Source organism: Nothobranchius furzeri, chromosome 7 (genome assembly GCF_043380555.1).
Source record: "Nothobranchius furzeri strain GRZ-AD chromosome 7, NfurGRZ-RIMD1, whole genome shotgun sequence".
NCBI classification, from domain to species: domain Eukaryota; kingdom Metazoa; phylum Chordata; class Actinopteri; order Cyprinodontiformes; family Nothobranchiidae; genus Nothobranchius; species Nothobranchius furzeri.
Window position 1 is genome coordinate 42,431,435 of NC_091747.1, and position 25,185 is coordinate 42,456,619.

At 39.9% G+C, this 25,185-nt stretch overlaps 16 non-coding genes across 16 annotated transcripts; 10 read left to right on the forward strand and 6 right to left on the reverse strand.

Annotated features, from left to right (window-relative positions):
- The first annotated feature begins 524 nt into the window (after window positions 1–524).
- Window positions 525–633, forward strand: trnal-caa (transfer RNA leucine (anticodon CAA)). The gene is made up of 2 exons: window positions 525–562; window positions 588–633. It is a non-coding gene; the product is annotated as a tRNA-Leu (tRNA).
- Window positions 634–1,402: 769 nt separating this feature from the next.
- Window positions 1,403–1,475, reverse strand: trnak-cuu (transfer RNA lysine (anticodon CUU)). Its single transcript has one exon. It is a non-coding gene; the product is annotated as a tRNA-Lys (tRNA).
- A 1,309-nt stretch (window positions 1,476–2,784) lies between these two features.
- Window positions 2,785–2,857, reverse strand: trnak-cuu (transfer RNA lysine (anticodon CUU)). Its single transcript has one exon. It is a non-coding gene; the product is annotated as a tRNA-Lys (tRNA).
- A 930-nt stretch (window positions 2,858–3,787) lies between these two features.
- On the forward strand, window positions 3,788–3,860 carry trnak-uuu (transfer RNA lysine (anticodon UUU)). The gene has a single exon. It is a non-coding gene; the product is annotated as a tRNA-Lys (tRNA).
- A 238-nt stretch (window positions 3,861–4,098) lies between these two features.
- trnak-uuu (transfer RNA lysine (anticodon UUU)) lies at window positions 4,099–4,171 on the reverse strand. Its single transcript has one exon. It is a non-coding gene; the product is annotated as a tRNA-Lys (tRNA).
- Window positions 4,172–4,552: 381 nt separating this feature from the next.
- On the forward strand, window positions 4,553–4,660 carry trnal-caa (transfer RNA leucine (anticodon CAA)). The gene is made up of 2 exons: window positions 4,553–4,590; window positions 4,615–4,660. It is a non-coding gene; the product is annotated as a tRNA-Leu (tRNA).
- A 3,209-nt stretch (window positions 4,661–7,869) lies between these two features.
- trnak-uuu (transfer RNA lysine (anticodon UUU)) lies at window positions 7,870–7,942 on the forward strand. The gene has a single exon. It is a non-coding gene; the product is annotated as a tRNA-Lys (tRNA).
- A 1,297-nt stretch (window positions 7,943–9,239) lies between these two features.
- Window positions 9,240–9,312, forward strand: trnak-uuu (transfer RNA lysine (anticodon UUU)). The gene has a single exon. It is a non-coding gene; the product is annotated as a tRNA-Lys (tRNA).
- A 1,275-nt stretch (window positions 9,313–10,587) lies between these two features.
- Window positions 10,588–10,660, forward strand: trnak-uuu (transfer RNA lysine (anticodon UUU)). The gene has a single exon. It is a non-coding gene; the product is annotated as a tRNA-Lys (tRNA).
- Window positions 10,661–12,283: 1,623 nt separating this feature from the next.
- On the reverse strand, window positions 12,284–12,356 carry trnak-cuu (transfer RNA lysine (anticodon CUU)). Its single transcript has one exon. It is a non-coding gene; the product is annotated as a tRNA-Lys (tRNA).
- Window positions 12,357–13,655: 1,299 nt separating this feature from the next.
- Window positions 13,656–13,728, reverse strand: trnak-cuu (transfer RNA lysine (anticodon CUU)). Its single transcript has one exon. It is a non-coding gene; the product is annotated as a tRNA-Lys (tRNA).
- A 1,256-nt stretch (window positions 13,729–14,984) lies between these two features.
- On the reverse strand, window positions 14,985–15,057 carry trnak-cuu (transfer RNA lysine (anticodon CUU)). The gene has a single exon. It is a non-coding gene; the product is annotated as a tRNA-Lys (tRNA).
- A 3,380-nt stretch (window positions 15,058–18,437) lies between these two features.
- Window positions 18,438–18,546, forward strand: trnal-caa (transfer RNA leucine (anticodon CAA)). The gene is made up of 2 exons: window positions 18,438–18,475; window positions 18,501–18,546. It is a non-coding gene; the product is annotated as a tRNA-Leu (tRNA).
- A 2,632-nt stretch (window positions 18,547–21,178) lies between these two features.
- On the forward strand, window positions 21,179–21,287 carry trnal-caa (transfer RNA leucine (anticodon CAA)). The gene is made up of 2 exons: window positions 21,179–21,216; window positions 21,242–21,287. It is a non-coding gene; the product is annotated as a tRNA-Leu (tRNA).
- Window positions 21,288–21,722: 435 nt separating this feature from the next.
- On the forward strand, window positions 21,723–21,795 carry trnak-uuu (transfer RNA lysine (anticodon UUU)). The gene has a single exon. It is a non-coding gene; the product is annotated as a tRNA-Lys (tRNA).
- Window positions 21,796–23,109: 1,314 nt separating this feature from the next.
- On the forward strand, window positions 23,110–23,182 carry trnak-uuu (transfer RNA lysine (anticodon UUU)). The gene has a single exon. It is a non-coding gene; the product is annotated as a tRNA-Lys (tRNA).
- Window positions 23,183–25,185: the final 2,003 nt, after the last annotated feature.

The window sequence follows — 25,185 nt, forward strand, 5'->3', positions numbered from 1 at the left end:
AAGCAAACGTATTTTGATTCAGGGTAAACTGGTGACACTGCATGAAAACATACTCTGTCAAAGGCCTAAGCGCCCAACGTGGGGCTAAAACCCACGACCCTGTGATTAAGAGTCTCATGCTCTACCGACTGAGCTAGTCGGGCATTTGACAATCTTGACAAGTTTGACAACGTGAGGTGACACTGTTTTGCCATGCAGGGTTTGTTGCCCTGGTCCTTCAGATAAAACAAATTACTGTAACTCAGTAACAATAAAAGAGCTCTTGAAGTTGAACACCAATCTTCTAAAGATCCAAAGTGTTTTGGGAATGGGTAGAACTTGAATGAAAACAATTGCTTTTGATTGGGCAACTTCATTTCAGACATTTGACCAAACTTACAACTTATCGATTGTATTCATTATCACAGCCAGCAGTCTTACTTGGGATAAGTGGTTCTACAAGGTCAATGAAATAGCAAAGGACAACTTCAGAGGGTAGGTCACAATTCAACCTCTGCAACTTTATTATACCACTCCAATCTTCAGTCAAGATGGCCGAGCGGTCAAAGGCGCCAGACTCAAGCATTGCTTCCATTCCAATGTGGGGATTCTGGTCTCCAGTAGGAGGCGTGGGTTCAAATCCCACTCTTGGCACATTCATTAACTAGAAACAAAGGTGTATGACAAATTTTATCTCAAGAATAAAGATCTCTGGATGCTATCAAGAGAAATTTATTCAAAGATGGGTGGGTGTAACTTTGGTGTACAGATCTGCAGAAAGACATGTGTTCGTCTTTTTCTAAAATTTTTAGAAAAGTGCTTTTCTGTTAACAATGTTGTTATCTAAAATTAAAAAAAACTTAAAAATAACTACTGTGCCAGTCATGTGAAGATTTGTGCGCTTATGTGACAAACTTTTTTACAGTGTCATCAACCAATGAATGAATGAATGAAAGAATCTATCTATCTATCTATCTATCTATCTATCTATCTATCTATCTATCTATCTATCTATCTATCTATCTATCTATCTATCTATCTATCTATCTATCTATCTATCTATCTATCTATCTGACTATTTTACTCTGTTTCTGTCTGTAATCATTTTGTTGCCTGACTAGCTCAGCCGGTAGAGCATGAGACTTTTAATATCAGGGTCATGGGTTCAGGTCCCATGTTAGGAATACATTCCACAGGCAACATCTGTCTATTCATGTGTAATCTTTCTACTAGTTCTTTTGTGAGAAGAATTGCAGGTGCTGGCATAAGAATTTGGGACTTTATTTGAGTTTTTTCTTAGTGTTGTCTGACCTTAAAACTTCCCCCAATCTATGGCAACACTTTCTGTTTTCCAAGCAAACGCATTTTGATTCAGGGTAAACTGGTGACACTGCATGAAAACATACTATGTCAAAGGACTAAGCGCCCAACGTGGGGCTCGAACCCACGACCCTGAGATTAAGAGTCTCATGCTCTTCCGACTGAGCTAGTCGGGCATTTGACAATCTTGACAAGTTTGACAACGTGAGGTGACACTGTTTTTTCATACAGGGTTTGTTGCCCTGGTCCTTCAGATACAACAAATTACTGTAACTCAGTAACAATAAAAGAGCTTTTGAAGTTGAACACCAATCTTCTAAAGATCCAAAGTGTTTTCGGAATGGGTAGAACTTGAATGAAAACAATTGCTTTTGATTGGGCAACTTCATTTCAGACATTTGACCAAACTTACAACTTATCGATTTTATTCATTATCACAGCCAGCAGTCTTATTTGGGAAAAGTGGTTCTACAAGGTCAATGAAATAGCAAAGGACAACTTCAGAGGGTAGGTCACAATTCAACCTCTGCAACTTTATTATACCACTCCAGTCTTCAGTCAAGATGGGCGAGCGGTCAAAGGCGCCAGACTCAAGCATTGCTTCCATTCCATTGTGGGGAGTCTGGTCTCCAGTAGGAGGCGTGGGTTCAAATCCCACTCTTGGCACATTCATTAACTAGAAACAAAGGTGTATGATTAATTTTATCTCAAAAATAAAGATCTCTGGATGCTATCAAGAGCAATTTATTCAAAGATGGGTGGGTGTAACTTTCGTGTACAGATCTGCAGAAAGACATATGTTGGTATTTTTCTAAATTGTTTAGAAAAGTGCTTTTCTGTTAACAATGTTGTTATCTAAAATAAAAAAAAATTAAAAATAACTACTGTGCCACTCATTTGAAGATTTGTGCGCTTATGTGACAAACTTTTTTACAGTGTCATCAGCCAATGAATGAATGAATGAAAGAATCTATCTATCTATCTATCTATCTATCTATCTATCTATCTATCTATCTATCTATCTATCTATCTATCTATCTATCTATCTATCTATCTATCTATCTATCTATCTATCTATCTATCTATCTATCTATCTATCTATCTATCTATCTATCTATCATCTATCTATCTATCTGACTATTTTACTCTGTTTCTGTCTGTAATCATTTTGTAGCCTGACTAGCTCAGCCAGTAGAGCATGAGACTTTTAATCTCAGGTTCATGGGTTCAGGTCCCATGTTAGGCATAGATTCTACAGGCGACATCTGTCTATTCATGTGTAATCTTTCTACTAGTTCTTTTGTGAGAAGAATTGCAGGTGCTGGCATAAGAATTTGGGACTTTATTTGAGTTTTTTCTTAGTGTTGTCTGACCTTAAAACTTCCCCCAATCTATGGCAACAATGTCTGTTTTTCAAGCAAACGCATTTTGATTCAGGGTAAACTGGTGACACTGCATGAAAACATACACTGTCATAGGACTAAGCGCCCAAAGTGGGGCTCGAACCCACGACCCTGAGATTAAGAGTCTCATGCTCTACCGACTGAGCTAGTCGGGCATTTGACAATCTTAACAAGTTTGACAACGTGAGGTGACACTGTTTTTTCATACAGGGTTTGTTGTCCTGGTCCTTCAGATACAACAAATTACTGTAACTCAGTAACAATAAAAGAGCTTTTGAAGTTGAACACCAATCTTCTAAAGATCCAAAGTGTTTTGGGAATGGGTAGAACTTGAATGAAAACAATTGCTTTTGATTGGGAAACTTCATTTCAGACATTTGACCAAACTTACAACTTATCGATTGTATTCATTATCACAGCCAGCAGTCTTACTTGGGATAAGTGGTTCTACAAGGTCAATGAAATAGCAAAGGACAACTTCAGAGGGTAGGTCACAATTCAACCTCTGCAACTTTATTATACCACTTCAATCTTCAGTCAAGATGGCCGTGCGGTCAAAGGCGCCAGACTCAAGCATTGCTTCCATTCCAATGTGGGGATTCTGGTCTCAAGTAGGAGGCGTGGGTTCAAATCCCACTCTTGGCTCATTCAATAACTAGAAACAAAGGTGTATGATTATTTTTATCTCAAGAATAAAGATCTCTGGATGCTATCAAGAGCAATTTATTCAAAGATGAGTGGGTGTAACTTTGGTGTACAGATCTGCAGAAAGACATATGTTGGTCTTTTTCAAAATTTTTTAGAAAAGTGCTTTTCTGTTAACAATGTTGTTATCTAACATAAAAAAACTTAAAAATAACTACTGTGCCACTCATTTGAAGATTTGTGCGCTTATGTGACAAACTTTTTTACAGTGTCATCAACCAATGAATGAATGAATGAAAGAATCTCTATCTATCTATCTATCTATCTATCTATCTATCTATCTATCTATCTATCTATCTATCTATCTATCTATCTATCTATCTATCTATCTATCTATCTATCTGACTATTTTACTCTGTGTCTGTCTGTAATCATTTGTAGCCTGACTAGCTCAGCCGGTAGAGCATGAGACTTTTAATCTCAGGGTCATGGGTTCAAGTCCCATGTTAGGCATAGATTCTAAAGGCAACATCTTTCTATTCATGTGTAATCTTTCTATTAGTTCTTTTGTGAGAAGAATTGCAGGTCCTTGCGTGAGAATTTGGGACTTTATTTGAGTTTTTCTTAGTGTTGTCTGAGCTTAAAACTTCCCCCAATCTATGGCAACAATTTCTGTTTTTCAAGCAAATGCATTTTGATTCAGGGTAAACTGGTGACACTGCATGAAAACATACTCTGTCAAAGGCCTAAGCACCCAACGTGGGGCTCGAACCCACGACCCTGAGATTAAAAGTCTCATGCTCTACCGACTGAGCTAGTCGGGCATTTGACAATCTTGACAAGTTTGACAACTTGAGGTGACACTGTTTTTTCATACAGGGTTTGTTGCCCTGGTCCTTCAGATACAACAAATTACTGTAACTCAGTAACAATAAAAGAGCTTTTGAAGTTAAACACCAATCTTCTAAAGATCCAAAGTGTTTTGGGAATGGGTAGAACTTGAATGAAAACAATTGCTTTTGATTGGGCAACTTCATTTCAGACATTTGACCAAACTTACAACTTATCGATTGTATTCATTATCACAGCCAGCAGTCTTACTTGGGATAAGTGGTTGTACAAGGTCAATGAAATAGCAAAGGACAACTTCAGAGGGTAGGTCACATTTCAACCTCTGCAACTTTATTATAGCACTCCATTTTTCAGTCAAGATGGCCGAGCGGTCAAAGGCGCCAGACTCAAACATTGCTTCCATTCCAATGTGGGGTTCTGGTCTCCAGTAGGAGGCGTGGGTTCAAATCCCACTCTTGGCACATTCATTAACTAGAAACAAAGGTGTATGATTAATTTTATCTCAAGAATAAAGATCTCTGGATGCTATCAAGAGCAATTTATTCAAAGATGGGTGGGTGTATCATTGGTGTACAGATCTGCAGATAGACATATGTTGGTCTTTTTCTAAATTTTTTAGAAAAGTGCTTTTCTGTTAACAATGTTGTTATCTAAAATAAAAAAAACTTAAAAATAACTACTGTGCCACTCATTTGAAGATTTGTGCGCTTATGTGATAAACTTTTTTACAGTGTCATCAACCAATGAATGAATGAATGAAAGAATCTTTCTATCTATCTATCTATCTATCTATCTATCTATCTATCTATCTATCTATCTATCTATCTATCTATCTATCTATCTATCTATCTATCTATCATCTATCTATCTATCTATCTATCATCTATCAATCTATCTGACTATTTTACTCTGTTTCTGTCTGTAATCATTTTGTAGCCTGACTAGCTCAGCCAGTAGAGCATGAGACTTTTAATCTCAGGGTCATGGGTTCAGGTCCCATGTTAGGCATAGATTCTACAGGCGATATCTGTCTATTCATGTGTAATCTTTCTACTAGTTCTTTTGTGAGAAGAATTGCAGGTGCTGGCATAAGAATTTGGGACTTTATTTGAGTTTTTTCTTAGTGTTGTCTGACCTTAAAACTTCCCCCAATCTATGGCAACAATGTCTGTTTTTCAAGCAACCACATTTTGATTCAGGGTAAACTGGTGACACTGCATGAAAACATACTCTGTCAAAGGACTAAGCGCCCAAAGTGGGGCTCAAACCCACGACCCTGAGATTAAGAGTCTCATGCTCTACCAACTGAGCTAGTCGGGCATTTGACAACCTTGACAAGTTTGACAACGTGAGGTGACACTCTTTTGCCATACAGGGTTTGTTGCCCTGGTCCTTCAGATACAACAAATTACTGTAACTCAGTAACAATAAAAGAGCTTATGAAGTTGAACACCAATCTTCTAAAGATCCAAAGTGTTTTGGGAATGGGTAGAACTTGAATGAAAACAATTGCTTTAGATTGGGCAACTTCATTTCAGACATTTGACCAAACTTACAACTTATCGATTGTATTCATTATCACAGCCAGCAGTCTTACTTGGGATAAGTGGTTCTACAAGGTCAATGAAATAGCAAAGGACAACTTCAGAGGGTAGGTCACAATTCAACCTCTGCAACTTTATTATACCACTCCAATCTTCAGTCAAGATGGCCGAGCAGTCAACGGCGCCAGACTCAAGCATTGCTTCCATTCCAATATGGGGATTCTGGTCTCCAGTAGGAGGCGTGGGTTCAAATTCCACTCTTGACACATTCATTAACTAGAAACAAAGGTGTATGATTAATTTTGTCTCAAGAATAAAGATCTCTGGATGCTATCAAGAGCAAATTATTCAAAGATGGTTGGGTGTAACTTTGGTGTACAGATCTGCAGAAAGACATATGTTGTTCTTTTTCTAAATTTTTTAGAAAAGTGCTTTTCTGATAACAATGTTGTTATCTAAAATAAAAAAACTTAAAAATAACTACTGTGCCACTCATTTGAAGATTTGTGCGCTTATGTGATAAACTTTTTTACAGTGTAATCAACCAATGAATGAATGAAAGAAAGAATCTTTCTATCTATCTATCTATCTATCTATCTATCTATCTATCTATCTATCTATCTATCTATCTATCTATCTATCTATCTATCTATCTATCTATCTATCTATCTATCTATCTATCTATCTATCTATCTATCTATCTATCTATCTATCTATCTATCTATCTATCTATCTATCATCTGTCTATCTATCTGACTATTTTACTCTGTTTCTGTCTATAATCATTTTTTTGCCTGACTAGCTCAGCCGGTAGAGCATGAGACTTTTAATCTTAGGGTCATGGGTTCCGGTCCCATGTTAGGAATAGATTCTACAGGCAACATCTGTCTATTCATGTGTAATAATTCTACTAGTTCTTTTGTGAGAAGAATTGCAGGTGCTGGCATAAGAATTTGGGACTTTATTTGAGTTTTTTCTTAGTGTTGTCTGACCTTAAAACTTCCCCCAATCTATGGCAACAATGTCTGTTTTTCAAGCAAATGCATTTTGATTCAGGGTAAACTGGTGACACTGCATGAAAACATACACTGTCAAAGGACTAAGCGCCCAAAGTGGGGCTCAAACCCACGACCCTGAGATTAAGAGTCTCATGCTCTACCGACTGAGCTAGTCGGGCATTTGACAATCTTGACAAGTTTGACAAAGTGAGGTGACACTGTTTTTTCATACAGGGTTTGTTGTCCTGGTCCTTCAGATACAACAAATTACTGTAACTCAGTAACAATAAAAGAGCTTTTGAAGTTGAACACCAATCTTCTAAAGATCCAAAGTGTTTTGGGAATGGGTAGAACTTGAATGAAAACAATTGCTTTTGATTGGGCAGCTTCATTTCAGACATTTGACCAAACTTACAACTTATCGATTGTATTCATTATCACAGCCAGCAGTCTTACTTGGGATAAGTGGTTCTACAAGGTCAATGAAATAGCAAAGGACAACTTCAGAGGCTAGGTCACAATTCAACCTCTGCAACTTTATTATACCACTTCAATCTTCAGTCAAGATGGCCGTGCGGTCAAAGGCGCCAGACTCAAGCATTGCTTCCATTCCAATATGGGGATTCTGGTCTCAAGTAGGAGGCGTGTGTTCAAATCCCACTCTTGGCTCATTCAATAACTAGAAACAAAGGTGTATGATTATTTTTATCTCAAGAATAAAGATCTCTGGATGCTATCAAGAGCAATTTATTCAAAGATGGGTGGGTGTAACTTTGGTGTACAGATCTGCAGAAAGACATATGTTGGTCTTTTTCTAAATTTTTTAGAAAAGTGCTTTTCTGTTAACAATGTTGTTATCTAACATAAAAAAACTTAAAAATAACTACTCTGCCACTCATTTGAAGATTTGTGCGCTTATTTGACAAACTTTTTTACAGTGTCATCAACCAATGAATGAATGAATGAAAGAATCTATCTATCTATCTATCTATCTATCTATCTATCTATCTATCTATCTATCTATCTATCTATCTATCTATCTATCTATCTATCTATCTATCTATCTATCTATCTATCTATCTATCTATCTGACTATTTTACTCTGTTTCTGTCTGTAATCATTTTGTCGCCTGAGTAGCTCAGCTGGTAGAGCATGAGACTTTTAATCTCAGGGTCATGGGTTCAAGTCCCATGTTAGGCATTGATTCTAAAGGCAACATTTGTCTATTCATGTGTAATCTGTCTACTAGTTCTTTTGTGAGAAGAATTGCAGGTGCTTGCATAAGAATTTGGGACTTTATTTGAGTTTTTCTTAGTGTTGTCTGAGCTTAAAACTTCCCCCAATCTATGGCAACAATTTCTGTTTTTCAAGCAAATGCATTTTTATTCAGGGTAAACTGGTGACACTGCATGAAAACATACTCTGTCAAAGGCCTAAGCGCCCAACTTGGGGCTCGAACCCACGACCCTGAGATTAAGAGTCTCATGCGCTACCGACTGAGCTAGTCGGGCATTTGACAATATTGACAAGTTTGACAACGTGAGGTGACAGTCTTTTGCCATACAGGGTTTGTTGCCCTGGTCCTTCAGATACAACAAATTACTGTAACTCAGTAACAATAAAAGAGCTTATGAAGTTGAACACCAATCTTCTAAAGATCCAAAGTGTTTTGGGAATGGGTAGAACTTGAATGAAAACAATTGCTTTTGATTGGGCAACTTCATTTCAGACATTTGACCAAACTTAAAACTTATCGATTGTATTCATTATCACAGCCAGCAGTCTTACTTGGGATAAGTGGTTCTACAAGGTCAATGAAATAGCAAAGGACAACTTCAGTGGGTAGGTCACAATTCAACCTCTGCAACTTTATTATACCACTCCAATCTTCAGTCAAGATGGCCGAGCAGTCAAAGGCGACAGACTCAAGCATTGCTTCCATTCCAATATGGGTATTCTGGTCTCCAGTAGGAGGCGTGGGTTCAAATCCCACTCTTGACACATTCATTAACTAGTAACAAAGGTTTACGATTAATTTTATCTCAAGAATAAAGATCTCTGGACGCTATCAGGAGCAATTTATTCAAAGATGGGTGGGTGTATCTTTGGTGTACAGATCTGCAGAAAGACATATGTTGGTCTTTTTCTAAATTTTTTAGAAAAGTGCTTTTCTGTTAACAATGTTGTTATGTAACATAAAAGAAACTTAAAAATAACTACTGTGCCACTCATTTGAAGATTTGTGCGCTTATGTGACAAACTTTTTTGCAGTGTCATCAACCAATGAATGAATGAATGAAAGAATCTATCTATCTATCTATCTATCTATCTATCTATCTATCTATCTATCTATCTATCTATCTATCTATCTATCTATCTATCTATCTATCTATCTATCTATCTATCTATCTATCTATCTATCTATCTATCTATCTATCTATCTATCTATCTATCTATCTGACTATTTTACTCTGTTTCTGTCTGTAATCATTTTGTAGCCTGACTAGCTCAGCCGGTAGAGCATGAGACTTTTAATCTCAGGGTCATGGGTTCAAGTCCCATGTTAGGCATAGATTCTACAGGCAACATTTGTCTTTTCATGTGTAATCTTCCTACAAGTTCTTTTGTGAGAAGAATTGCAGGTGCTGGCATAAGAATTTGGGACTTCATTTGAGTTTTTTCTTAGTGTTGTCTGAGCTTAAAACTTCCCCCAATCTATGGCAACAATTTCTGTTTTTCAAGCAAACGCATTTTGATTCAGGGTAAACTGGTGACACTGCATGAAAACATACTCTGTCAAAGGACTAAGCACCCACCGTGGGGCTCAAACCCACGACCCTTAGATTAAGAGTTACATGCTCTACCGACTGAGCTAGTCAGGCATTTGACAATCTTGACAAGTTTGACAATGTGAGGTGACACTGTTTTGCCATACAGGGTTTGTTGCCCTGGTCCTCCAGTTACAACAAATTACTGTAACTCAGTAACAATAAAAGAGCTTTTGAAGTTGAACACCAATTTCTAAAGATCCAAAGTGTTTTGGGAATGGGTAGAACTTGAATGAAAACAATTGCTTTTGATTGGGCAACTTCATTTCAGACATTTGACCAAACTTACAACTTATCGATTGTATTCATTTCCACAGCCAGCAGTCTTACTTGGGATAAGTGGTTCTACAAGGTCAATGAAATAGCAAAGGACAACTTCAGAGGGTAGGTCACAATTCAACCTCTGCAACTTTATTATACCACTCCAATCTTCAGTCAAGATGGCCGAGCGGTCAAAGGCGCCCGACTCAAGCATTGCTTCCATTCCAATATGGTATTCTGGTCTCCAGTAGGAGGCGTGGGTTCAAATCCCACTCCTGACACATTCATTGACTAGTAACAAAGATTTATGATTAATCTTATCTCAAGAATAAAGATCTCTGGACGCTATCAGGAGCAATTTATTCAAAGATGGGTGGGTGTATCTTTGGTGTACAGATCTGCAGAAAGACATATGTTGGTCTTTTTCTAATTTTTTTAGAAAAGTGCTTTTCTGTTAACAATGTTGTTATCTAACATAAAAAAACTTAAAAATAACTACTGTGCCATTCATTTGAAGATTTGTGCGCTTATGTGACAAACTTTTTTACAGTGTCATCAACCAATGAATGAATGAATGAAAGAATCTATCTATCTATCTATCTATCTATCTATCTATCTATCTATCTATCTATCTATCTATCTATCTATCTATCTATCTATCTATCTATCTATCTATCTATCTATCTATCTATCTATCTATCTATCTATCTATCTATCTGACTGTTTTACTCTGTTTCTGTCTGTAATCATTTTGTAGCCTGACTAGCTCAGCCGGTAGAGCATGAGACTTTTAATCTCAGGGTCATGGGTTCAAGTCCCATGTTAGGCATAGATTCTACAGGCAACATTTGTCTTTTCATGTGTAATCTTCCTACAAGTTCTTTTGTGAGAAGAATTGCAGGTGCTGGCATAAGAATTTGGGACTTCATTTGAGTTTTTTCTTAGTGTTGTCTGAGCTTAAAACTTCCCCCAATCTATGGCAACAATTTCTGTTTTTCAAGCAAACGCATTTTGATTCAGGGTAAACTGGTGACACTGCATGAAAACATACTCTGTCAAAGGACTAAGCACCCACCGTGGGGCTCAAACCCACGACCCTTAGATTAAGAGTTACATGCTCTACCGACTGAGCTAGTCAGGCATTTGACAATCTTGACAAGTTTGACAATGTGAGGTGACACTGTTTTGCCATACAGGGTTTGTTGCCCTGGTCCTCCAGTTACAACAAATTACTGTAACTCAGTAACAATAAAAGAGCTTTTGAAGTTGAACACCAATTTCTAAAGATCCAAAGTGTTTTGGGAATGGGTAGAACTTGAATGAAAACAATTGCTTTTGATTGGGCAACTTCATTTCAGACATTTGACCAAACTTACAACTTATCGATTGTATTCATTTCCACAGCCAGCAGTCTTACTTGGGATAAGTGGTTCTACAAGGTCAATGAAATAGCAAAGGACAACTTCAGAGGGTAGGTCACAATTCAACCTCTGCAACTTTATTATACCACTCCAATCTTCAGTCAAGATGGCCGAGCGGTCAAAGGCGCCCGACTCAAGCATTGCTTCCATTCCAATATGGTATTCTGGTCTCCAGTAGGAGGCGTGGGTTCAAATCCCACTCCTGACACATTCAGTGACTAGTAACAAAGATTTATGATTAATCTTATCTCAAGAATAAAGATCTCTGGACGCTATCAGGAGCAATTTATTCAAAGATGGGTGGGTGTATCTTTGGTGTACAGATCTGCAGAAAGACATATGTTGGTCTTTTTCTAATTTTTTTAGAAAAGTGCTTTTCTGTTAACAATGTTGTTATCTAACATAAAAAAACTTAAAAATAACTACTGTGCCATTCATTTGAAGATTTGTGCGCTTATGTGACAAACTTTTTTACAGTGTCATCAACCAATGAATGAATGAATGAAAGAATCTATCTATCTATCTATCTATCTATCTATCTATCTATCTATCTATCTATGTATCTATCTATCTATCTATCTATCTATCTATCTATCTATCTATCTATCTATCTATCTATCTATCTATCTATCTATCTATCTATCTATCTATCTATCTATCTATCTATCTATCTATCTATCTGACTGTTTTACTCTGTTTCTGTCTGTAAACATTTTGTAGCCTGACTAGCTCAGCCGGTAGAGCATGAGACTTTTAATCTCAGGGTCATGGGTTCAAGTCCAATGTTAGGCATAGATTCTAAGGGCAACATCTGTTTATTCATGTGTAATCTTTCTACTAGTTCTTTTGTGAGAAGAATTGCAGGTGCTGGCATAAGAATTTGGGACTTTATTTGCGTTTTTTCTTAGTATTGTCTGAGCTTAAAACTTCCCCGAATCGATGGCAACAATTTCTGTTTTCCAAGCAAACGCATTTTGATTCAGGGTAAACTGGTGACACTGCATGAAAACATCCTCTGTCAAAGGCCTAGGCGCCCAACTTGGGGCTTGAACCCACGACCCTGAGATTAAGAGTCTCATGCTCTACCGACTGAGCTAGTCGGGCATTTGACAATCTTGACAAGTTTGACAACGTGAGGTGACACTGTTTTGCCATACAGGATTTGTTTCCCTGGTCCTTCAGATACAACAAATTACTGTAACTCAGTAACAATAAAAGAGCTTTTGAAGTTGAACACCAATCTCCTAAAGATCCAAAGTGTTTTGGGAATGGGTAGAACTTGAATGAAAACAATTGCTTTTGATTGGGCAACTTCATTTCAGACATTTGACCAAACTTACAACTTATCGATTGTATTCATTATCACAGCCAGCAGTCTTACTTGGGATAAGTGGTTCTAAAAGGTCAATGAAATAGCAAAGGACAACTTCAGAGGGTAGGTCACAATTCAACCTCTGCAACTTTATTATACCACTCCAATCTTCAGTCAAGATGGGCGAGCGGTCAAAGACGCCAGACTCATGCATTGCTTCCATTCCAATGTGGGGATTCTGGTCTCCAGTAGGAGGCGTGGGTTCAAATCCCACTCTTGACACATTCATTAACAAGTAACAAAGGTTTATGATTAATTTTATCTCAAGAATAAAGATCTCTGGACGCTATCAGGAGCAATTTATTCAAAGATGGGTGGGTTTATCTTTGGTGTACAGATCTGCAGAAAGACATATGTTGGTCTTTTTCTAAATTTTTTAGAAAAGTGCTTTTCTGTTAACAATGTTGTTATCTAACATAAAAAAACTTAAAAATAACTACTGTGCCACTCATTTGAAGATTTGTGCGCTTATGTGACAAACTTTTTTACAGTGTCATCAACCAATGAATGAATGAATGAAAGAATCTATCTATCTATCTATCTATCTATCTATCTATCTATCTATCTATCTATCTATCTATCTATCTATCATCTATCTATCTATCTATCTATCTATCTATCTATCTATCTATCTATCTATCTATCTATCTATCTATCTATCTATCTATCATCTATCTATCTATCTGACTGTTTTACTCTGTTTCTGTCTGTAATCATTTTGTAGCCTGACTAGCTCAGCCGGTAGAGCATGAGCCTTTTAATCTCAGGGTCATGGGTTCAAGTCCCATGTTTAAGATTCTAAAGGCACCATCTGTTTATTCATGTGTAATCTTTCTACTAGTTCTTTTGTGAGAAGAATTGCAGGTGCTGGCATAAGAATTTGGGACTTTATTTGCGTTTTTTCTTAGTGTTGTCTGAGCTTAAAACTTCCCCCAATCGATGGCAACAATTTCTGTTTTTCAAGCAAACGCATTTTGATTCAGGGTAAACTGGTGACACTGCATGAAAACATACTCTGTCAGAGGCCTAGGCGCCCAACTTGGGGCTTGAACCCACGACCCTGAGATTAAGAGTCTCATGCTCTACCGACTGAGCTAGTCGGGCATTTGACAATCTTGACAAGTTTGACAACGTGAGGTGACACTGTTTTGCCATACAGGATTTGTTTCCCTGGTCCTTCAGATACAACAAATTACTGTAACTCAGTAACAATAAAAGAGCTTTTGAAGTTGAACACCAATCTCCTAAAGATCCAAAGTGTTTTGGGAATGGGTAGAACTTGAATGAAAACAATTGCTTTTGATTGGGCAACTTCATTTCAGACATTTGATCAAACTTACAACTTATTGATTGTATTCATTATCACAGCCAGCAGTCTTACTTGGGATAAGTGGTTCTAAAAGGTCAATGAAATAGCAAAGGACAACTTCAGAGGGTAGGTCACAATTCAACCTCTGCAACTTTATTATACCACTCCAATCTTCAGTCAAGATGGCTGTGCGGTCAAAGGCGCCAGACTCAAGCATGCTTCCATTCCAATGTGGGGATTCTGGTCTCAAGTAAGAGGCGTGTGTTCAAAGCCCACTCTTGGCTCAATCAATAACTAGAAACAAAGACTTATGATTAATTTTATCTCAAGAATAAAGATCTCTGGACGCTATCAGGAGCAATTTATTCAAAGATGGGTGGGTGTATCTTTGGTGTACAGATCTGCAGAAAGACATATGTTGGTCTTTTTCTAAATTTTTTAGAAAAGTGCTTTACTGTTAACAATGTTGTTATCTAACATAAAAAAAACTTAAAAATAACTACTGTGCCACTCATTTGAAGATTTGTGCGCTTATGTGACAAACTTTTTTACAGTGTCATCAACCAATGAATGAATGAATGAAAGAATCTATCTATCTATCTATCTATCTATCTATCTATCTATCTATCTATCTATCTATCTATCTATCTATCTATCTATCTATCTATCTATCTATCTATCTATCTATCTATCTATCTATCTGACTATTTTACTCTGTTTCTGTCTGTAATCATTTTGTAGCCTGAGTAGCTCAGCTGGTAGAGCATGAGACTTTTTATCTCAGGGTCATGGGTTCAAGTGCCATGTTAGGCATAGATTCTAAAGGCAACATCTGTCTATTCATGTGTAATCTGTCTACTAGTTCTTTTGTGAGAAGAATTGCAGGTGCTTGCATAAGAATTTGGGACTTTATTTGAGTTTTTCTTAGTGTTGTCTGAGCTTAAAACTTCCCCCAATCTATGGCAACAATTTCTGTTTTTCAAGCAAATGCATTTTTATTCAGGGTAAACTAGTGACACTGCATGAAAACATACTCTGTCAAAGGCCTAAGCGCCCAACGTGGGGCTCGAACCCACGACCCTGAGATTAAGAGTCTCATGCGCTACCGACTGAGCTAGTCGGGCATTTGACAATATTGACAAGTTTGACAACGTGAGGTGACAGTCTTTTGCCATACAGGGTTTGTTGCCCTGGTCCTTCGGATACAACAAATTACTGTAACTCAGTAACAATAAAAGAGCTTATGAAGTTGAACACCAATCTTCTAAAGATCCAAAGTGTTTTGGGAATGGGTAGAACTTGAATGAAAACAATTGCTTTTGATTGGGCAACTTCATTTCAGACATTTGACCAAACTTACAACTTATCGATTGTATTCATTATCACAGCCAGCAGTCTTACTTGGGATACGTGGTTCTATAAAGTCAATGAAATAGCAAAGCCTCGTCTCTCGTCTCGTCTTCCTCCGCTTATCCGGGTCCGGGTCGCGGGGGCAGCATCCCAACTAGGGAGCTCCAGGCCGTCCTCTCCCCGGCCTTGTCCACCAGCTCCTCCGGCAGGACCCCAAGGCGTTCCCGGACCAGATTGGAGATGTAACCTCTCCAACGTGTCCTGGGTCGACCCGGGGGCCTTCTGCCGGCAGGACATGCCCGAAACACCTCCCCGGGGAGGCGTCCAGGAGGCATCCTGACCAGATGCCCAAACCACCTCAACTGGCTCCTTTCGATCCGGAGGAGCAGCGGTTCTACTCCGAGTCCCTCCCGAATGTCCGAGCTCCTCACCCTATCTCTAAGGCTGAGCCCGGCCACCCTACGGAGGAAACTCATTTCGGCCGCTTGTATCCGCGATCTCGTTCTTTCGGTCATTACCCAAAGCTCATGACCATAGGTGAGGATTGGGACGTAGATCGACCGGTAAATCGAGAGCCTGGCTTTCTGGCTCAGGTCCCTCTTCCCCACGACAGATCGGCTCAGCGTCCGCATCACTGCAGACGCCGAACCAATCCGCCTGTCGATCTCCCGATCCCTCCTACCCTCACTCGTGAACAAGACCCCAAGATACTTAAACTCCTCCACTTGAGGTAGGACCTCTCCCCCGACCCGGAGGTGGCAAGCCACCCTTTTCCGGTCGAGAACCATGGTCTCAGATTTGGAGGTGCTGATCCTCACCCCAGCCGCTTCACATTCGGCCGCGAACCTACCCAGCAAGAGCTGAAGGTCAGAGCTGGATGAAGCTAGGAGGACCACATCATCCGCAAAAAGCAGAGACGAGATTCTCCTGCCACCAAACTCGACACACTCCACACCACGGCTGCGTCTAGAAATTCTGTCCATAAAAGTGATGAACAGAACCGGTGACAAAGGGCAGCCCTGGCGGAGTCCAACCCTCACTGGGAACAGGTCCGACTTACTACCGGCTATGCGGACCAAACTCACGCTCCTCTGGTAAAGGGACTGAATGGCCCTTAACAGAAAGCCACCCACCCCATACTCCTGGAGCGTCCCCCACAGGGTGCCCCTGGGGACACGGTCATAAGCCTTCTCCAAATCCACAAAACACATGTGGATTGGTTGGGCAAACTCCCATGCCCCCTCCATCACCCTTGCAAGGGTATAGAGCTGGTCCACAGTTCCACGGCCAGGACGAAAACCACATTGCTCCTCCTCTATCTGAGATTCAACTATCGATCGGACCCTCCTCTCCAGTACCTTGGCGTAGACCTTTCCAGGGAGGCTGAGGAGTGTGATCCCCCTATAGTTGTAACACACCCTCAGGTCACCCTTCTTAAAGATGAGGACCACCACCCCGGTCTGCCACTCCCTAGGAACTGCCCCCGATGACCACGCAATGTTGTAGAGACGTGTCAACCATGACAGCCCTACAACATTCATAGCCTTGAGATACCCAGGACGAACCTCATCCGCCCCCGGGGCTCCGCCGCTGTGTTGTTGTTTGACTACCTCAGCAACTTCTGCCCCTGAGATCGGACAGTCCATCCCCAGGCCTCCCATCTCTGGTTCCTCCTCGGAATGCGCATTGGTGGGATTGAGGAGCTCCTCAAAGTATTCCTTCCACCGTCCGACTATAGCCTCAGTTGACGTCAGCAGCTCCCCATCCCCACTGTAAACAGTGTGAGCGAGTTGCTGCCTTCCTCTCCTGAGGCGCCGGACAGTTTGCCAGAACCTCTTTGGAGCCGATCGATAGTCTTTCTCCATGGCCTCACCAATCTCCTCCCATGCCCGAGATTTTGCCTCGGCAACTGCCACTGCTGCACCCCGCTTGGCTATCCGGTACCTGTCTGCTGCCTCCGGAGACCCACAGACCAGCCACGCCCTGTAGGCCTCCTTCTTCAGCCTGACGGCTCCCCGAACCTCTGGTGTCCACCAGCGGGTACGGGGGTTGCCACCACGACTGGCACCGGCCACCTTACGGCCACAGCTAGCAACAGCCGCCTCGACAATCGCAGAGTGGAACAAGGCCCACTCGGACTCAATGTCCCCCACTGCTCTCGGGACGTGGTCAAAGCTCTGCCGGAGGTGGGAGTTGAAGACCGTCTTGACAGGTTCTTCTGCCAGGCGTTCCCAGCAGACCCTCACTATGCGTTTGGGTCTGCCAGGTCTACGCGGCATGTTCCCTTGCCATCTGATCCAACTCACCACCAGGTGGTGATCAGTTGACAGCTCCGCCCCTCTCTTCACTCGGGTGTCCAAAACATACGGCCGCAGGTCAGATGATACGACTACAAAATCTATCATCGACCTGTGACCTAGGCTGCCCTGGTACCAAGTGTACCGGTGGGCATCCTTATGTTCGAACATGGTGTTCGTTATGGCCAAACTGCGGCTTGCACAGAAGTCCAATAACAAAACACCGCTCGAGTTCAGATTAGGTGGGCCGTTCCTCCCAATCACACCCCTCCAGGTCAAGCTGTCATTGCCCACGTGAGCATTGAAGTCCCCCAGCAGGACAATGGAGTCCCCTGATGGAGCACTATCTAGCACTCGTCCCAGGGACTCCAAAAAGGGTGGGTACTCTGAACTGATATTTGGCCCATAAGCACAAACAACAGTCAGGACCCGTTCCCCGACCCGAAGGCGCAAGGAAGCTACCCTCTTGTCCCCCGGGGTAAACCCCAACACACAGGCAGAGAGTCTCGGAGCTAACAAAAAGCCAACCCCAGCCCTCCGCCTCTCACCCGGAGCAACTCCAGCAAAGTAGAGTGTCCAACCCCTCTCCAGGTCTCGGGTTCCAGAGCCAATGCAATGTGTCGAGGTGAGTCCGACTATATCTAGCCGGTACCGCTCAACCTCTGCCACAAGCTCCGGCTCCTTCCCCGCCAGCGAGGTGACGTTCCATGTCCCAAAAACTAGTTTTCTTGTCCGGGGATTGGACCGCCAAGGCTCCCGCCTTGGTCTGCCACCCGATTCGCAAATAGCAAAGGACAACTTCAAAGGGTAGGTCACAATTTAACCTCTGCAACTTTATTATACCACTCTAATCTTCAGTCAAGATGGCCGAGCGGTCAAAGGCGCCAGACTCAAGCATTGCTTCCATTCCAATTTGGGGATTCTGGTCTCCAGTAGGAGGCGTGGGTTCAAATCCCACTCTTGACACATTCATTAACTAGAAACAAAGGTGTATGATTAATTTTGTCTCAAGAATTAAGATCTCTGGATGCTATCAAGAGCAAATTATTCAAAGATGGGTGGGTGTAACTTTGGTGTACAGATCTGCAGAAAGACATATGTTGGTCTTTTTCTAAATTTTTTAGAAAAGTGCTTTTCTGTTAACAATGTTGTTATCTAAAATAAAAAAACTTAAAAATAACTACTGTGCCACTCATTTGAAGATTTGTGCGCTTATGTGACAAACTTTTTTACAGTGTCATCAATGAATGAATGAATGAATGAATGAATGAATCTATCTATCTATCTATCTATCTATCTATCTATCTATCTATCTATCTATCTATCTATCTATCTATCTATCTATCTATCTATCTATCTATCTATCTATCTATCTATCTATCTATCTATCTATCTATCTATCTATCTATCTATCTATCTATCTATCTTCTATCTATCTATCTGACTATTTTACTCTGTTTCTGTCTGTTATCATTTTGTAGCCTGACTAGCTCAGCCGGTAGAGCATGAGACTTTTAATCTCAGGGTCATGGGTTCAGGTCCCATGTTAGGCATAGATTCTACAGGTGACATCTGTCTATTCATCTGTAATCTTTCTCCTAGTTCTTTTGTGAGAAGAATTGCAGGTGCTGGCATAAGAATTTGGGACTTTATTTAAGTTTTTTCTTAGTGTTGTCTGACCTTAAAACTTCCCCCAATCTATGGCAACAATGTCTGTTTTTCAAGCAAACGCATTTTGATTCAGGGTAAACTGGTGACACTGCATGAAAACATACTCTGTCAAAGGACTAAGCACCCAAAGTGGGGCTCAAACCCACGACCCTGAGATTTAGAGTCTCATGCTCTACCGACTGAGCTAGTCGGGCATTTGACAATCTTGACAAGTTTGACAACGTGAGGTGACACTGTTTTTTCATACAGGGTTTGTTGTCCTGGTCCTTCAGATACAACAAATTACTGTAACTCAGTAACAATAAAAGACCTTTTGAAGTTGAACACCAATCTTCTAAAGATCCAAGGTGTTTTGGGAATGGGTAGAACTTGAATGAAAACAATTGCTTTTGATTGGGCAACTTCATTTCAGACATTTGACCAAACTTACAACTTATCGATTGTATTCATTATCACAGCCAGCAGTCTTACTTGGGATAAGTGGTTCTACAAGGTCAATGAAATAGCAAAGGACAACTTCAGAGGGTAGGTCACAATTCAACCTCTGCAACTTTATTATACCACTTCAATCTTCAGTCAAGATGGCTGTGCGGTCAAAGGCGCCAGACTCAAGCATGCTTCCATTCCAATGTGGGGATTCTGGTCTCAAGTAAGAGGCGTGTGTTCAAAGCCCACTCTTGGCTCATTCAATAACTAGAAACAAAGGTGTATGATTATTTTTATCTCAAGAATAAAGATCTCTGGATGCTATCAAGAGCAATTTATTCAAAGATGGGTGGGTGTAACTTTGGTGTACAGATCTGCAGAAAGACATATGTTGGTCTTTTTCTAAATTTTTTAGAAAAGTGCTTTACTGTTAACAATGTTGTTATCTAACATAAAAAAACTTAAAAATAACTACTGTGCCACTCATTTGAAGATTTGTGCGCTTATGTGACAAACTTTTTTACAGTGTCATCAACCAATGAATGAATGAATGAAAGAATCTATCTATCTATCTATCTATCTATCTATCTATCTATCTATCTATCTATCTATCTATCTATCTATCTATCTATCTATCTATCTATCTATCTATCTATCTATCTATCTATCTATCTATCTATCTATCTATCTATCTATCTGACTATTTTACTCTGTTTCTGTCTGTAATCATTTTGTAGCCTGAGTAGCTCAGCTGGTAGAGCATGAGACTTTTTATCTCAGGGTCATGGGTTCAAGTCCCATGTTAGGCATAGATTCTAAAGGCAACATCTGTCTATTCATGTGTAATCTGTCTACTAGTTCTTTTGTGAGAAGAATTGCAGGTGCTTGCATAAGAATTTGGGACTTTATTTGAGTTTTTCTTAGTGTTGTCTGAGCTTAAAACTTCCCCCAATCTATGGCAACAATTTCTGTTTTTCAAGCAAATGCATTTTTATTCAGGGTAAACTAGTGACACTGCATGAAAACATACTCTGTCAAAGGCCTAAGCGCCCAAAGTGGGGCTCGAACCCACGACCCTGAGATTAAGAGTCTCATGCGCTACCGACTGAGCTAGTCGGGCATTTGACAATATTGACAAGTTTGACAACGTGAGGTGACAGTCTTTTGCCATACAGGGTTTGTTGCCCTGGTCCTTCGGATACAACAAATTACTGTAACTCAGTAACAATAAAAGAGCTTATGAAGTTGAACACCAATCTTCTAAAGATCCAAAGTGTTTTGGGAATGGGTAGAACTTGAATGAAAACAATTGCTTTTGATTGGGCAACTTCATTTCAGACATTTGACCAAACTTACAACTTATCGATTGTATTCATTATCACAGCCAGCAGTCTTACTTGGGATACGTGGTTCTACAAAGTCAATGAAATAGCAAAGGACAACTTCAAAGGGTAGGTCACAATTTAACCTCTGCAACTTTATTATACCACTCCTATCTTCAGTCAAGATGGCCGAGCGGTCAAAGGCGCCAGACTCAAGCATTGCTTCCATTCCAATATGGGGATTCTGGTCTCCAGTAGGAGGCGTGGGTTCAAATCCCACTCTTGACACATTCATTAACTAGAAACAAAGGTGTATGATTAATTTTGTCTCAAGAATTAAGATCTCTGGATGCTATCAAGAGCAAATTATTCAAAGATGGGTGGGTGTAACTTTGGTGTACAGATCTGCAGAAAGACATATGTTGGTCTTTTTCTAAATTTTTTAGAAAAGTGCTTTTCTGTTAACAATGTTGTTATCTAAAATAAAAAAACTTAAAAATAACTACTGTGCCACTCATTTGAAGATTTGTGCGCTTATGTGACAAACTTTTTTACAGTGTCATCAACCAATGAATGAATGAATGAATGAATGAATGAATCTATCTATCTATCTATCTATCTATCTATCTATCTATCTATCTATCTATCTATCTATCTATCTATCTATCTATCTATCTATCTATCTGACTATTTTACTCTGTGTCTGTCTGTAATCATTTTGTAGCCTGACTAGCTCAGCCGGTAGAGCATGAGACTTTTAATCTCAGGGTCATGGGTTCAAGTCCCATGTTAGGCATAGATTCTAAAGGCAACATCTGTCTATTCATGTGTAATCTTTCTACTAGTTCTTTTGTGAGAAGAATTGCAGGTGCTGGCATAAGAATTTGGGACGTTACTTGAGTTTTTTCTTAGTGTTGTCTGAGCTTAAAAGTTCCCCCAATCTATGGCAACAGTTTCTGTTTTTCAAGCAAACACATTTTGATACAGGGTAAACTGGTGACACTGCATGAAAACATACTCTGTCAAAGGCCTAAGCATCCAACGCGGGGCTCGAACCCACGACCCTGAGATTAAGAGTTTCATGCTCTACCGAATGAGCTAGTCGGGCATTTGACAATCTTGACAAGTTTGACAACGTGAGGTGACACTGTTTTGCCATACAGGGTTTGTTGCCCTGGTCCTTCAGATACAACAAATTACTGTAACTCAGTAACAATAAAAGAGCTTTTGAAGTTGAACACCAATCTTCTAAAGATCCAAAGTGTTTTGGGAATGGGTAGAACTTGAATGAAAACAATTGCTTTTGATTGGGCAACTTCATTTCAGACATTTGACCAAACATACAACTTATCGATTGTATTCATTATCACAGCCAGCAGTCTTACTTGGGATAAGTGTTTCTACAAGGTCAATGAAATAGCAAAGGACAACTTCAGAGTGTAGGTCACAATTCAACCTCTGCAACTTAATTATACCACTCCAATCTTCAGTCAAGATGGCCGAGCGGTCAAAGGCGCCAGACTCAAGCATTGTTTCCATTCCAATATGGGGATTCTGGTCTCCAGTAGGATGCGTGGGTTCAAATCCCACTCTTGACACATTCATTAACTAGTAACAAAGGTTTACGATTAATTTTATCTCAAGAATAAAGATCTCTGGACGCTATCAGGAGCAATTTATTCAAAGATGGCTGGGTGTATTTTTGGTGTACAGATCTGCAGAAAGACATATGTTGGTCTTTTTCTAAATTTTTTAGAAAAGTGCTTTTCTGTTAACAATGTTGTTATCTAACATAAAAAAAACTTAAAAATAACTACTGTGCCACTCATTTGAAGATTTGTGCGCTTATGTGACAAACTTTTTTGCAGTGTCATCAACCAATGAATGAATGAATGAAAGAATCTATCTATCTATCTATCTATCTATCTATCTATCTATCTATCTATCTATCTATCTATCTATCTATCTATCTATCTATCTATCTATCTATCTATCTATCTATCTATCTATCTATCTATCTATCTATCTATCTATCTATCTATCTATCTATCTATCTATCTATCTATCTATCTGACTATTTTACTCTGTGTCTGTCTGTAATCATTTTGTAGCCTGACTAGCTCAGCCGGTAGAGCATGAGACTTTTAATCTCAGGGTCATGGGTTCAAGTCCCATGTTAGGCATAGATTCTAAAGGCAACATCTGTCTATTCATGTGTAATCTTTCTACTAGTTCTTTTGTGAGAAGAATTGCAGGTGCTGGCATAAGAATTTGGGACGTTACTTGAGTTTTTTCTTAGTGTTGTCTGAGCTTAAAAGTTCCCCCAATCTATGGCAACAGTTTCTGTTTTTCAAGCAAACACATTTTGATACAGGGTAAACTGGTGACACTGCATGAAAACATACTCTGTCAAAGGACTAAGCACCCACCGTGGGGCTCAAACCCACGACCCTTAGATTAAGAGTTACATGCTCTACCGACTGAGCTATTCAGGCATTTGACAATCTTGACAAGTTTGACAATGTGAGGTGACACTGTTTTTGCCATACAGGGTTTGTTGCCCTGGTCCTCCAGTTACAACAAATTACTGTAACTCAGTAACAATAAAAGAGCTTTTGAAGTTGAACACCAATTTCTAAAGATCCAAAGTGTTTTGGGAATGGGTAGAACTTGAATGAAAACAATTGCTTTTGATTGGGCAACTTCATTTCAGACATTTGACCAAACTTACAACTTATCGATTGTATTCATTATCACAGCCAGCAGTCTTACTTGGGATAAGTGGTTCTACAAGGTCAATGAAATAGCAAAGGACAACTTCAGAGGGTAGGTCACAATTCAACCTCTGCAACTTTATTATACCACTCCAATCTTCAGTCAAGATGGCTGAGCGGTCAAAGGCGCCAGACTCAAGCATTGTTTCCATTCCAATATGGGGATTCTGGTCTCCAGTAGGATGCGTGGGTTCAAATCCCACTCTTGACACATTCATTAACTAGTAACAAAGGTTTACGATTAATTTTATCTCAAGAATAAAGATCTCTGGACGCTATCAGGAGCAATTTATTCAAAGATGGGTGGGTGTATCTTTGGTGTACAGATCTGCAGAAAGACATATGTTGGTCTTGTTGGGGTTATTAGGAGCGAACAATTAGTAAGCTTCAACTTACTTTTGGATTCTTCAATAAATTCTGTAAATATGTAAATATTTACTGATTTATCAATTAATTAAGATATTCTTAGATATACGGGGCACCATTCCCCTTTAACCGGGGAAAAATTGAATCCAAAACTCTTATCAGTCTTTCTTGAAGTTCGTAGAATCCTTGGAGCAGAGACTTCTCTTCGACACAACAAAGCTACTGGAGACGAAAATCTGAATTTTATAACGTTTAATTAACAATTTGTCAAATGAATAAACAGTGGCATAAATGAATAATAACCATGTGATATAATAAAAGGATGTATATTCAAAATAATGTTCAAGGTGTTTGTGTGGTGTGTGTGAGTGAGTGTGTGTGTGTGTGTGTGAGATGAATGGGTCTTTGTTTCGCCAGAGTAGGTGGGGGGGGGGGGGAGTGAGCTGTGAGTGTGTGTGGGGCTCTTCCCCTCCCCTCGCATTCAACAGGAGACCTGGATGTGTAAAGTTTTCTACTTTCCCGAACACTTAGTGGCTTAGAATCACAGTAAAACTTAACTCAAACACTTCAAAAGTTAACCAACAACAAAAGGGTCACTTGTAAATTATTTAATCTAAAAGGAGTCGGCAGCCTGGCCAGAGCTGACGACTAAAGATATTAGCGATGATCAATAAGCAGTTTATTCTTTCAAAATGACCCGAAGGACGAATTGGGAGCGAAAGAGGAAAACACGAAGCTACTTTTTAAGCAATAGCGCGGTTTTATTGCTTATTCTGGACTATAGAGGAAACGGGAGAAGAAAAGGAGAGAGAAAATGAGTTTTCTGATCACCAGATGAAGCAGCAATGCGTCCCCGCTGTTATGATTTGACGGTTCTCCGTTTTTCTCCGCAGTTTTCAGCGTCATCCGTCGGTTTGATGCTTTCTCCGTTGTTTGGCTCCACGTGTGTTTCTCCACGGCTGGACACAAAGAGAACGAAGTTTCTTTTGTGCTGAGTTTGACAACTTACAGCGTCTCTGAGAGCTGAATGGAGCTCCGCTCGTTCC